Genomic DNA, 12,436 nt, shown 5'->3' with positions numbered 1-12,436 from the left:
TATGCCTAAAAATAATGAAGCAATTCATCTCCAAAGCCTACATAACCAACTCGAATTTTAGTTTTAGCATCTTGTATGATAGACAATCACTCTTCTTGTGAAGACCTAAAAAAAAAATTATTTTTCGAGAAATTTACTCTCACAACCAGGGGTATTTTTGGGAATTTTGGTAAATTTGAAGGGCATTTTGGGAATTTATGACAAAATATCGGGGGTATTTTGGGAATTTCCTCAAATTAGAGGGGTATTTTGGTAATTTTCCCTAAAAACAAAGACGCTAAATGGGCGCACGATTCACCAGTTCTTCTTATTCTTCTTCTGCAGCTCCACATTCTTCAAATGGAAACTGCTTCTGCTACGTCCGCTTCGGCTGCCCTAATTCCTGCTGAGCACTGCGAGTGGGTAGACAGGTTGCGACAGGGCGGGTCCTTCCCTCTGTCTCTCCACTCTGCCCCCAACAGCTGGGCATTCCCTCCCTGCCACCTCTTCTCCCTCCGCGGCCCCGATTACCTCACAACCAAGGCCAAGATCCTAGCCTCTGACTGCCTCCTTCATCCCCTTGCCCTTGACTTCCTCCAAGGCCCCTCTCACATCTCCCACATCATGAACCACCCCCATTCGCACGTCCGCACCGCCCTCGACACCGCTCTCCGTGACACCCAACCACAAGGAGCTTTGGACGGCTTACCATATGGTAAAAAATAAATAATTGCTAGATATCTTACTAGTTTCAATACACACATCTAGCAAAAGTGCAAACTAGTAAGTGTGAGAATACTCCTAGATGCATCAAGTAGCAATCTTCTTACCATATAGTAAGTTGAGTAGCTATATGGTAAGATAGTTGCTAGATGAATCAAGAGAGTTCAAGCTCACTTGCTAGTTTGAGATGTGTTATGAAGCTAGTAATACATGTAGTAACTCAAAGATAGGACATAGTAGTTTTCACCTAGTAACTTTATAACAAAAAGAGGTAATCCTCCTAGCCCTACTCAACGTGTCTCCCAAAATTACCTCAACATCCCTACCTTCAGTGAATGTCCTCATACTAGAACCTTTGAAATCCACAATTTCAAATAATAAATCAAGCCATGGCACTTGGAAAAATCCACAACAAGAGACATGACTCATAACTAAAATGAACCGCTACACACCCACACAAAACTATGGCCGAATGTATTGTGCCCGACTCACAATCAACTTATAAAATAGTGGTCATACACAAGAATTCAATACAAGACAACTCCCACACGCAATAGTGCAGATCCACAAGAAATCTCCCCATCGCATACATCAACCCACAATGTAAGCTGCAAATTCCACCTGCTACTTTACAATCAACCACAAGGGGTTACCCTTGCCCTCACTACCATTTGTTATGGTCTAGCCCTAAGCAATGGCTACAACTCCACCTATGCGAGTACTCCAAGTCCAGCTTCATTAACTGCTTCGCTCAATACTCATCCTTGCACTCTTGCAACACTGCAACTATATATAAAATCAATCATATAAACACAATGCAGAGAAGCCATGATTATTTCTTTACATGAAAGGAACTTTAAATCAATCCATGTACAATCAAGGCTTGTAATTCACTCAAGAGATGCACCAAGAATAGTTGTTGGTAGGTTGCAAGAACTACTTACATACGACAGAGATGTGAGCACAAAAGCCTTGCTCAATCAAGTTTGTACACAAGCTAGCAAACCAAGGCTCCAGACCATGGTTACCATACATGTAGGGACAAATTTGATGTCCTCGAGGACCCTTGTAGCCTATAGCTGGAATGGCTCTTGTTCTCATGCCAAAAAAATATACCAGTAAGGCTAGTGCCTGCAACCATCACATCCCTTTCCAATCATTATCACCAAGTTATAAAGTACAGATAGCTTACACACTTATGCAATACATTTTCTACTCCATACATAAGTACATCTCGATGTTCAAATTAACTTTCAAGATTCGATTCATATAAGCTTTCCTTGGTACTTGAGTTAAGCAACTACCAACTGATCCACTTTTCATCCCTTGATCTATTGAAATAAGTTATAACACCCAAAAAATATATACAAAGCTCAATCCAAAGCTTTTGTAGTTGTTTACCTTGCTTGTACTTGGCCTTCGACAGCACCTAGACGAGCCTGGAGAGCCGCATCACTATTAGACATTGCAAGGGTAGCAAGTGAAGCCTGCATCACTATTAGTAACCCTTTATCCTCCAACACAATGTCACTTACAAGGCCACTCACACCTCTGCTTAGCAAGGTTCTTCGACCTAATTTAATGACTTTCTAGTAGCAAACAGTGTCATCAATACCTACATATGACAAGAATATGCTCACAAGTGTGTCCAAGCACAAATCGACTGCCCATCCACATACATACAACCGTACACACGCACAAACCTTCACAAGAAATCTATTTATTAATAGAATGAACTCAAAGAAAAAATGGAGCACAGAATAAATGCAAAAATACACTCGCATCCCATTCATAAGCACCTAAAACGCATTCTACACACAAAAAACGAAATTTGAAAACAATAACCAACCTGGTCACTTATGCTGCACAGGAGCTACTATGTCTGGTGAATTGATACAATTGCAATGATACAATTGCAACGACGGACTGGTCTGTTATGCCCATTCCAAATGTCAAGGATAACATCCGTATTGGCCTGCAACTAACAAAAATTTGCGCAATGTTTAAGATAGATAACCAGATGCCAGCAAGAATCCATGATGGAAAGACTTGCCAACCCTAACCTTGAAAGGCCAGGACTGAAAAGACCTATCTTGTAGCCATGGAAAAGCAATATGCAAATGAGACAAACTCCTCACTGTACATCCAAGATTTTCATAAGAGTTGTTAGATAGTTTGAATTTTCAGCCTTGTAATTTGCATCCATGATCACAAGGAAGGAAGTCCAAGCATAGCTCTGAAAGGTCGAGACGGTTTAAAAACTCCAAGCACAACCAACAAACATTGAGTGATTTTAGGAAGCTTCAAAACAATGATTTTCAGCACAATATTACCCTAGTAAAGCTACCATGTACTTAAGCCGATGACGCCCCAAGGCTTGACCTGTTGAGCACCAATTCTACCGCATGGTCACATCCTTCAACTTTGACAATCATCAACATCTTGCATTGATGAATACGACCTGTCAATCCCTTACTAGGAGCTCATATGACAACTAGTTAGATTGGCGCCATCGCCTACACAAATTACTAGCAGTTGCAATGTCGGATGGAGCTGGGAGTATGAGCGCGTACCAAACAGGCAAGCGAAATGATCTGACCCTCCTTTGAGTCAGGAATTTTTGCATTGTGGCCGTCATCATCCTCACAATTATGCGGCCGTAAGCCCACTCGCTTTTACTGTGGCTCTCAGACAAGAAACAAAACACAAGCAACAGAAAGGAAATTAAAAAACCGTGCAAACACAGGAAAATAACATACCTAACAAGATAAGCCTCGTAGCCTATCAAAGGCTGGTGCTTATGGCAGGCTCAAAGAGAGGGAGAGATCCCAGTCGGGGGCAAGCGCCACACTCCATCCAATTGCTACACACCGCGTGTACAGGACCGCTGGAGAGATGCCGAGCGCAAGCAGGGCAGGTTCCTCGGGCCGTCGATTCTCTGTAGAGTGGTCGCTCAGGGTTTGTGAGGAAAAAGCCTGCGTTCGAAAAAACCAGGTTTTCCATTTGTCCACCGGCCAAGTGCGCAATGGAACAGGGGAAAAATTACCAAAATACCCTCTAATTTGTAGAAATTCCCAAATTACCCCTCGGATTTTAGAAATTCCTCGAAATACCGCAATGTTTTGTCATAAATTCCCATTATGCCCTTCAAATCTTCCAATATTCCCAAAATACCCTTGCTTGTGAGAGTAAAATTCTTCAAAAATAAATCTTTTGTAGCTTTTCAAAGAAGATTGATTGCCTATCATACATGATGTTAACCCTAGAATTTGAGTTGGTTATGTAGGCATTGGAAATGAATTGCTTCATAATTTTTAAACATAATTGCCTTTTTTGCGAGGTAATTTGTGACAAATTACATGCTAAGCACTCAAAAACGAATCTCAATTGTCAAACAAGAATAAAGATTAAAAAATCGTAAAGAATCCACCCAAAGTAGATACAAGGGTATTTTTGGAATTTTTGAAGTTTGAGGGATATTTTGGGAAGTAAAGTTTCTACCATTACTGCGGAGAGATGCAAGGCAGGCTCAACAATAATGCAATCTATTATTATAAGCAAAATCATTCGATAGAAAAAATTCAACTAGCAAAAGGATAGTTGACTTAGCATATAATCCAATAAAGATAGAACAAACATAAATGATATCGATTGTCAACATAGCCTGATTTGCAAGAAATCAAAGTTGATGGCGATGACCTGGCCAGGAGACTGAAGGAAGTTAACCCTGAGTTTGTCTGGATTACCTCTTCCCATGCTAGAGGTTCAGGCGGCTCAGCCATCAGTCTCAAGAAAGAACTCGCCACCCAACTTAGCACGGTGTGTAGGTCGCAATACTGGTGTTCCATACTCCTTCCTCATCCCCTCAATTGCGTTTTGATCTCAGTCTATGCAGGAGGAAGCTCTACCAATAGAGCTCAGATTTGGGAAGTGATTGCCTCATTCCAAGGACCAGTAATCCTTGTAGGTGATTTTAACATGGTGGATTTTGTGGAAGATAGGTTTCTCAAACTTGGTCAAATTGTGCAAGGTCAAGAGAAATAATGTTGGTGAACGACTTCAAGGAAGCTCATGACCTTTGGGACGTAGGGACAAAAGGTGAATTCACATGGCAAAACTACAGTAGAGATCATCTAGCTAGGAAGGCTAGATTGGATAGATGCTACTTATCCATGCAAGTGGCCAACATGTTCAACAGAATCAAAGCCAAACCTAAATTTACCTCATGCACTTCGGATCACTATCCCCTACTGATCACTCTTGATGTCAAAGCCAACAAATTGAGAAATAATTGGTTCCATACAGATCCAGCTCTATTCTCAAGACCTAAAGTTCAAGAAGGAATCACCTCAATCTGGTCAGAGGCCTTCTCCCAAGGTACCACACCAGCTAAAGGTTGGAATCTGGCAGTAAAGAAGAGAGAGCGAGTTCAAAGATTGGTCACAGAATCGGGAACAACCAACTCTCAAGAAGATAACCTCCAGTTTGTCAAGGAACACTTTCAAAAACTCTTCAGCCCCAAAGAGATCATCATTGAGGAAGTTATAGCCAATAGGGCCATCGTTTGGGCTTACAAGAAGAAGGTCATCCCATAGGAAGACACTCTTCTAATTGACTCCCCCATTAGTGAAGCAGATCTCTTCTCAGCCATTGAGGCTCTTAAACCCAATCAAACCCCTAGTTTGGATGGATTACTTGCATAATTTTTTCAATGCTTTAAGGATGTTCTAACTCCCTGTCTATTACAAGTTTGTGGGAAGAAGCAGTTAAGTTTAAAGCCTTGCCGAACCTTATCAACACAGGGGTAATTAAACTTCTTCACAAAAGAGGATATAAGGAGGATTTGGGAAACTGGAGGCCTTTGACCATGTTGAATGCTGCATACAAAATATTCGCCAAAGCAATAGCTAACAGGATTTCTGTTCAGTTGGCAAAATGAAGAGCAGAAAGGCTTCATTAAAGGTAGAAGAATTTTGGAAGTTGTCATCTCCTTGTGGGAAGGTATTGAGTATGCTGAAGAATCTAATTAGGATTATGTTTTTGTAAAAGTGGACTACGACAAAGCTTATGACAGGTTGGAGTGGTCATTTATCCTGGATAGCCTTTCTCACATGGGCTTTGGCAAGAATCTAGTCAACTTTGTCCAAACCCTCTTGGGGAATGCCCATGCCAAAGTTGCTATCAATGGCATGCTCTCTGAAGCTTTTGAATTGAATAGGTCAGTCAAGCAAGGATGCCCTCTCGCCCCTCTTTTGTTTGCAATAGTTGGGGATGGGCTGAACTGTCTGGTAAAGGGTTGGATGGAACAGAAACTTATCCAAGGAATTTCTCTTCCTAATTGCAGCAAGCAACAATGCCTCTCCCAGTTTGGAGACGACACAAATGGGTTGCTAAAGAATGAAGACTGCTCACTCAGAAACTTCTAGAAGGCTCTGACCATTTTTTGCTCGGCTTCAGTTTCCAAGATTAACCACTCCAAAATAGGTGTTAGCACCTATGTATCTCCCATTCCTGAATGCATGAAGGAACATGGATGCAAAATCATCCCAGAAGGGCAAGTCAGAAGAGATCTATGAGTTTGAAAGGAAGTTCAAAGAAGCCAGGGCCTTTGTGGCTCGCCTTCAAGCAAAGATTGATAATTCGTAATCTCTTTCTATGGTTTGCACTTGCAAGTGCTTATGGATATTACAGTCCTTGTAATTATTACTTTTACCCCTTCCTTGGGTAAGTCGATGTAATCAGTTGCTTCCTACTTAATTCAAAAGCGCTTATTTGGTAAAAAATTGTCAACATATCCTTGGACATGAAGCCTCAATTTCCCAATCAAGCGAATAATTGTGGCTTCTTGCCCCTTGAAGGCTCCATCGGCTACAACAACATCTCCCATCTCATGAGCTTGAATGCCTAATTTGGTGGCCAACTTCGGGATATGAAATTGTGAGTAGAGCCAAGGTCAAATGGGATGAAGGCATCATGCTCCCTTACCTTTCCCCAAGCATAGGAGAGAGGTGATCCTTTGCAATGTGCATCCTCTTTTGGAGCTTCAATCATGGAAGCTCTAGGAGTCTCATTGCGGGCATTTATTTTGGGACAAGAACGATAGCCATGTCCTTGCTCCCCACACTTAAAGAATTTGTGGTCCTTACGAAAAGAGTCTAGCTCTTCAAGGGAGAGTGTAATGGAATTTGCCTATTCAATTTGAGAATAGCGGAATTTAATGAGAGTACTTTCAAGAAATGATTTTGTGAGCATAGCGGGTAGACATAATTGAAGATAGCAACATAATCATAGCAATTAGTTAACTTGGCATAGACAATACTTTTGCAAGAGAGAGAGTTTAGAGAACATGACATCAATTGAGGACCGGATTTATGTGGAGCCGGTCCCCCCTCCAATAGGCATTTGTATTATGATTTCTCCCTTAAAGAGAGACTTGTTACAATACAGTCTTTGTGTTCCTTGTGACTTAGGTGATGCCATGAAGATGGAAGGCTTCATGCACCACAAACATAACAAAAACTTGAAGAAAGTTTTAACTATCCCAAGCCTCAGTCCCAAGACCTCAAACACCTTCGAAGGTGGAGAGAGTTAGCAGGGAATGAGGGTAGGGAAGAGGAAGAAGAAACATTTCGTAAGAGAAAGAATTAGTTCCTCACTTATCATACTCTTGTTGCTAGCATACATAATAGCATAGTAATGAAGAAGAAGGAGATGGCAAGCTTAAGCATTGAAGCATAGCTCTTGGTTGGATTTGCACTCCATAGCCAAGAGTGTTGGTGTAGGCTCTCAACCTCTACTTGCTTGGAGAGGGAGCTCTTGCACTTTGCATATCACACAATGAGAGTGCTTGTGAGTGTGTGTGGGTGAGTATACCCCCTAGGCCCCCCCTAGCTTGCTTGGGTCGACCCCCCCTTGTAGCTCATGCCTGAAGCTCATTGGACCCCTCCAGGCCTAGCCAATCACAAGCAAGAGCCATTACAAGCAACATGGGTAGCCTTGGGACAAGTGTCCCCCTTTCCCCTTTGAGAGAGAGGACTTGATAAATGCTAAAACAATTAGATAATTCATGTAATTTATCATTGGACCCCTTTGAAGCCTAGCCAATAGGCTTCAAGCAACACATGAAGGTAACATGGGTAGGGGCCTGACATGTGTCCTTGCTGCCTCTTCAAGTTGGGCTTCCCTTGTGTGTGTGAGTGGGTGTTCTCTCTCTAGCCCCTAGGAAAAGGGCTCGCCCCCCCTCTTGTAGGAATTCTTTTGACTTTTAGGTGATCAAGCACCTTACTCACCAAGCATGACAAAGCACTTGAACTAGGGGGTGTTCCCACAAGCATCTCAGGCAAGCTTCTCAAGGCACCTCAAGTACTTTAATCATGCAGCAAGTCAAGCACCTCAAGCATGGAGCCAGTCAAGCACCTCAAGCATCTTAATCAAGCACCTCAAGCATGACAAGCACCTCAAGCAGGACAAGCACCTCGAGCTTGGGCCGGGTTCCCACCTCAAGCTCAGCCCTAGCTTACTTAAGGTCAAAGGACTTTTACACACATTTATTGGAGGTCTTCAATGAAGCTAACCCTAAGGTCTTATGCTCCATTGGTTAGCCTTGCTCTTTGATAGACCATCTCCCTTTTGGGCCCCTTTACCATTGGCCCCGTGTTGAGATAGATCTATAAGAACATACCTATATCTTAACACTTGTTCCCGTTTATTCTCCCACATTAAGTGATCAATTTAATATGAGAAAATCATTTGGGTTAGTTAGATATTAGATTTTATGACAGAGAGTTTCTTTTTACCTTTGTAAAGTCCCTTCTCCTTGGACCGATTGTTGTTGTTGTTGTGATAGCATTGAGTGCTCCCTTGCAGTTTGCAGTAGCAAGGCATGGCAAAGCCAACGCTATAGGCATGGCAAAGCCAACGCTATAGGCATGGCCATGGAGCGAGGGAAGATATGGGACATGATAACGTGTCGATGACGAGGGTTGAACCCCAAGGCGAATATGGATAGAGAGAGAGAGAGAGAGAGAGAGAGAGAGAGAGAGAGAGAGAGAGAGAGAGAGATTGTTTTGACGCGCTGATGATGTTGGGGGGTGGGTGCCCTCGTTGCTGTTGGAGCAGGAGAGAGAGTAGGTGTGCCAAAAAGACATGGTGTTTGTGGAGAGATAGGGAACACACATAGCTGACAGCCAAGGAAAGACGTTTGGGGACGATGCATGTAACGAGCTCTGGGAATTAGTAGGAATCTGGAAAGATTCCTCTAATAAGATGGGTGTAGATCCAGTAGGGACTAGAATGTTTATTCTTAACGTTATGTGACTACACAAACAATTCCATTCTTTGTAGATGAGACACTTACTATACAATTGATATAGGGTTAGGGTCTAAGAGTGTTCTTGATTTTGTATTTGTGGAGTAAATGTTGATTTTCTTCCCATAAGATCATGAGACATAATAAGGATCTGTAATGTATGCCTATTATATAGAGTGCCTTAAGTGTATATTATACAAGAGAAAAAAGTCCTATTCAAAGTGCAAAGGAGATGCATTTAGATTGGTTGTTTTCATCCTTTTTCTCTTTCTTATTGCATTGTGCTAGTTCCTAGAACCATTGCTAGAAGATTTGGTTGATTTATTTTATGCCAATCAAGGATACTTCGTTTATTAAAAGAGGGACTAGGTCACTGGATGATGGCATCAATGATGATATCACCAAAAGAAATTTTAAAAAGCACCAAAAACATTTGTTATATATATATGTGTGTGTGTGTGCAAGATGGATAAAAAGAAAGACCTTGCATTCAAAAAACTAGTTGAATTTTTAAGTTGATGCTTGAGTTAGGCCCTAGCTTTATGGAGAGCCACAAGGTTAGTGGAAAAGAATGGGTGACGCTTAGGGTTAAATGGGCTTTGTTCTAAGGAGCTCTTGGACTTGATGCACTTAGTGTGAGTTATCAAGAAATAGAAATAGATTGCAAGGGGTGTGGGTTTTAAGGCCAATCATCCTCTACCTACTTGGTGATCTGTTTGGTCGGTTTACACCATTTTTACGTTCCTTTAAAAAACCTTTATAGTCAAAGTGAGAACTAATTATAAATTATAGCATTCAACTCCAAACTTAAATATTATTAAATTATTATGAGTTTCCTTTGTTACAAGAAAATATTGTAATACTTGATATTGCAAGTTCAACAATAATAATCAAGTAAATTTTGTTTAAGATGATGAAAGAGAGTTGTGCTACGATTTCACATAAGGAGAAACCATGAAATCCTCAAAAGAAACTTAGGGGATTTAAACAAATTTTAAAGAATACATGGTTTCTGTAAGGAAAATACGTCAAAGCCCCTTTCTTATACGGTGAGTGTATAGAATCAATGGAGCTTTTGAGGATTTTCTCATATGGTTACTGTAGGGAAAATAGATCAAAGCCAATTTCTTCAAGGGTGAGTATAAAGAACGAATGAACTTTTTGAACAGCTCCCCATGCCGTAAGATATTAGTTACTATATAGCAAGCATTGAAAGTCAAAATTGCTATATGGTTATTTCATTGGAGTTAGCATTTGCTACTTTCAATTAGCAACTCCTCTTAGTTACTAGATAAGAAATGCATAGGCATTGTATAATTGCTAGTTCTATCTAGCCGTTATGAACTTACTATATAGAAAATCCACAAAAACTATTGTTTTGCTAGTTCTATCTAGCAATTCCACTACAAGCTTAGGCAATTTCCAATTCCATCCAGCATAAAAGCTATTATTTGCTACTTCCATCTAGGAAATAGCGTGAACGAGATCGAACTTTCTATATGGTAACATGTTAAAAGTTCCTTGTGAACCTAATCATCACCAGCCTTTTGTGTGGGCTTTCAACTTCCATCTGGGCAACAACAGTCATCACAGCCTGGTTTTCTACTTTGTTAGCTTCAGCAGCCCTCCCCAGGGCTCTCTTATGCAGAGATTCCTTGATGGGGATGACACCTTCTGCAATGCCCGCCTCAAGCTCTTGACTCGCTTCCCCGAGGCACCATGGCTTGTGCAAGTGGTGGTAGGGGAGAGGTGGCCTGTGTGTATGGTGGGAAAAATAATGAAATGCACCTACATAAGGGAGAAGCACTACATGGAAGTGGATGTCGTCGATGCTCGTTCGCACGACCATAAGCCTGACATTTGGTCTCTTTCCACTTGTCGTGGCGGATATGGCCTTCGTGCTGGAGGGCATTGATCCAGATGAGCTTCCAGAGAGGGTTTTGGGGGCCATGAGGCTTGTGAAGGGAGAGCCTACCTCTACAACCTATATGGAAATCGACAATTCTGAGGGAACTAGTGAGAGTGAAGTGGTCGATCACAAGACTGCAGGGCGGAAGGGTATCAAACCCAAGTTCTTGAAGCTGTCAGAAAGGATAGTCGTGCTGGCTTTAAGTGGCCAAAAAGGAATGCAAGTAAGGATAAAGAAGGTATAGGAGGTGTAGAATGACTGTAAGCGACTTTTGTCTACGCAGTCTCTGTAAGGGTGCTTTCAACACATGGTCTTTCAATTGGACTGCCTCTGAATCTCTCTCTCTCTCTCTCTCTCTCTCTCTCTCTCTCTCTCTCTCTCTCTCTCTCTCTCTCTCTCTCTCTCTCTCTCTCTCTCTCTCTCTCTCTCTCTCTCTCTCTCAGACTCCAGAGTTATGTCTTGAGTTCAAGTCTCGTCAGAGAGCTCAACGCTTAGGAAAATTCATTTTCCTAATCGTACACAATTTCTTTTTGTATCTTTAAGTCAAAGAGCAATTTGAGCTATTTTTTGCATTTTCTCTCTCTCTCTCTCTCTCTCTCTCTCTCTCTCTCTCTCTCTCTCTCTCTCTCTCTCTCTCTCTCTCTCTCTCCCTCCCTCCACCGTACACACATACATTTTACTCATTAGGAGAAACTTGAACTCAATTTTGGGCTCTGTAAGAAATGCCTACTCAGCATAGAGAGGTAATTATAAAAAATACAATAGTTTTTTTTTAAAATTTTATTTCTCATAGTAAACACGCAAAAGTTTGCTCAATCACTTAAATGCATGTTTATACAAAATGCTTATCAAGAGTCCAACTTAAGTGTACACAAAAAATCCATGTCTTTGAATATTAATGAGTGATGTGATGTGTGATGAAAGAAAACATATACGAGTTGTTTCCAAAATACAAAAATAATGCCACGGACGCATTCGGAAAGACAAAAATAGCTTTTTAAAACGCTGAAATCTGATGTATGTAGCTCAAGATATAGCATTTTTAAGCGTAAGGTCTCATGAGGTGAGTACCAAGCGAATAGAGGCTCTTGAGGGGTGAAGTCGGTACCAAGCAAATAGAGGACCTTGAGACCCCTCGAGGGCCTCTATTCGCTTGGTACTGACCTCATGAGGCGCTAAGCTTAAAAATGCTATATCTTGAGATAGAGACGTCAGATTTCAACGTTTCAAAGAGCTATCCTAAGGTTTTCGGACGTTCCAGATGCATCCGTGGGCTTTAAAATGCTATATTTTAATCCTAGGGCCTCATGAGGTCAGTACCAAGCGTACAGAGGTCCCACAGACCCCTCAAGGGCCTCTATTCGCTTGGTTCATACTCCTTCATAGTTTTAAATAGTACCTATCAATCACTATAAAGTATGATCTGTTCGAATTTAAATTGCGAGTACTTCATAAAAAGGTGATTGATACTTGTGCGAGATGCACAAGTACAAGTACTTCACTTTATAAGATAGCAA

At 41.4% G+C, this 12,436-nt stretch overlaps 1 pseudogene; it reads left to right on the top strand.

The window, feature by feature from the left end:
* Positions 1–339: 339 nt before the first annotated feature.
* LOC147419808 (protein ENHANCED DISEASE RESISTANCE 2-like) lies at positions 340–11,177 on the top strand (annotated as a pseudogene).
* The last annotated feature ends 1,259 nt before the right edge of the window (positions 11,178–12,436 follow it).

The sequence above is a fragment of the Adiantum capillus-veneris genome, chromosome 29 (genome assembly GCF_014529385.1).
Source record: "Adiantum capillus-veneris isolate H3 chromosome 29, ASM1452938v2, whole genome shotgun sequence".
Classification (NCBI taxonomy): domain Eukaryota; kingdom Viridiplantae; phylum Streptophyta; class Polypodiopsida; order Polypodiales; family Pteridaceae; genus Adiantum; species Adiantum capillus-veneris.
Note: the sequence above shows the minus strand (reverse complement) of the source record. Positions and strands in the feature narration are given on the sequence as shown.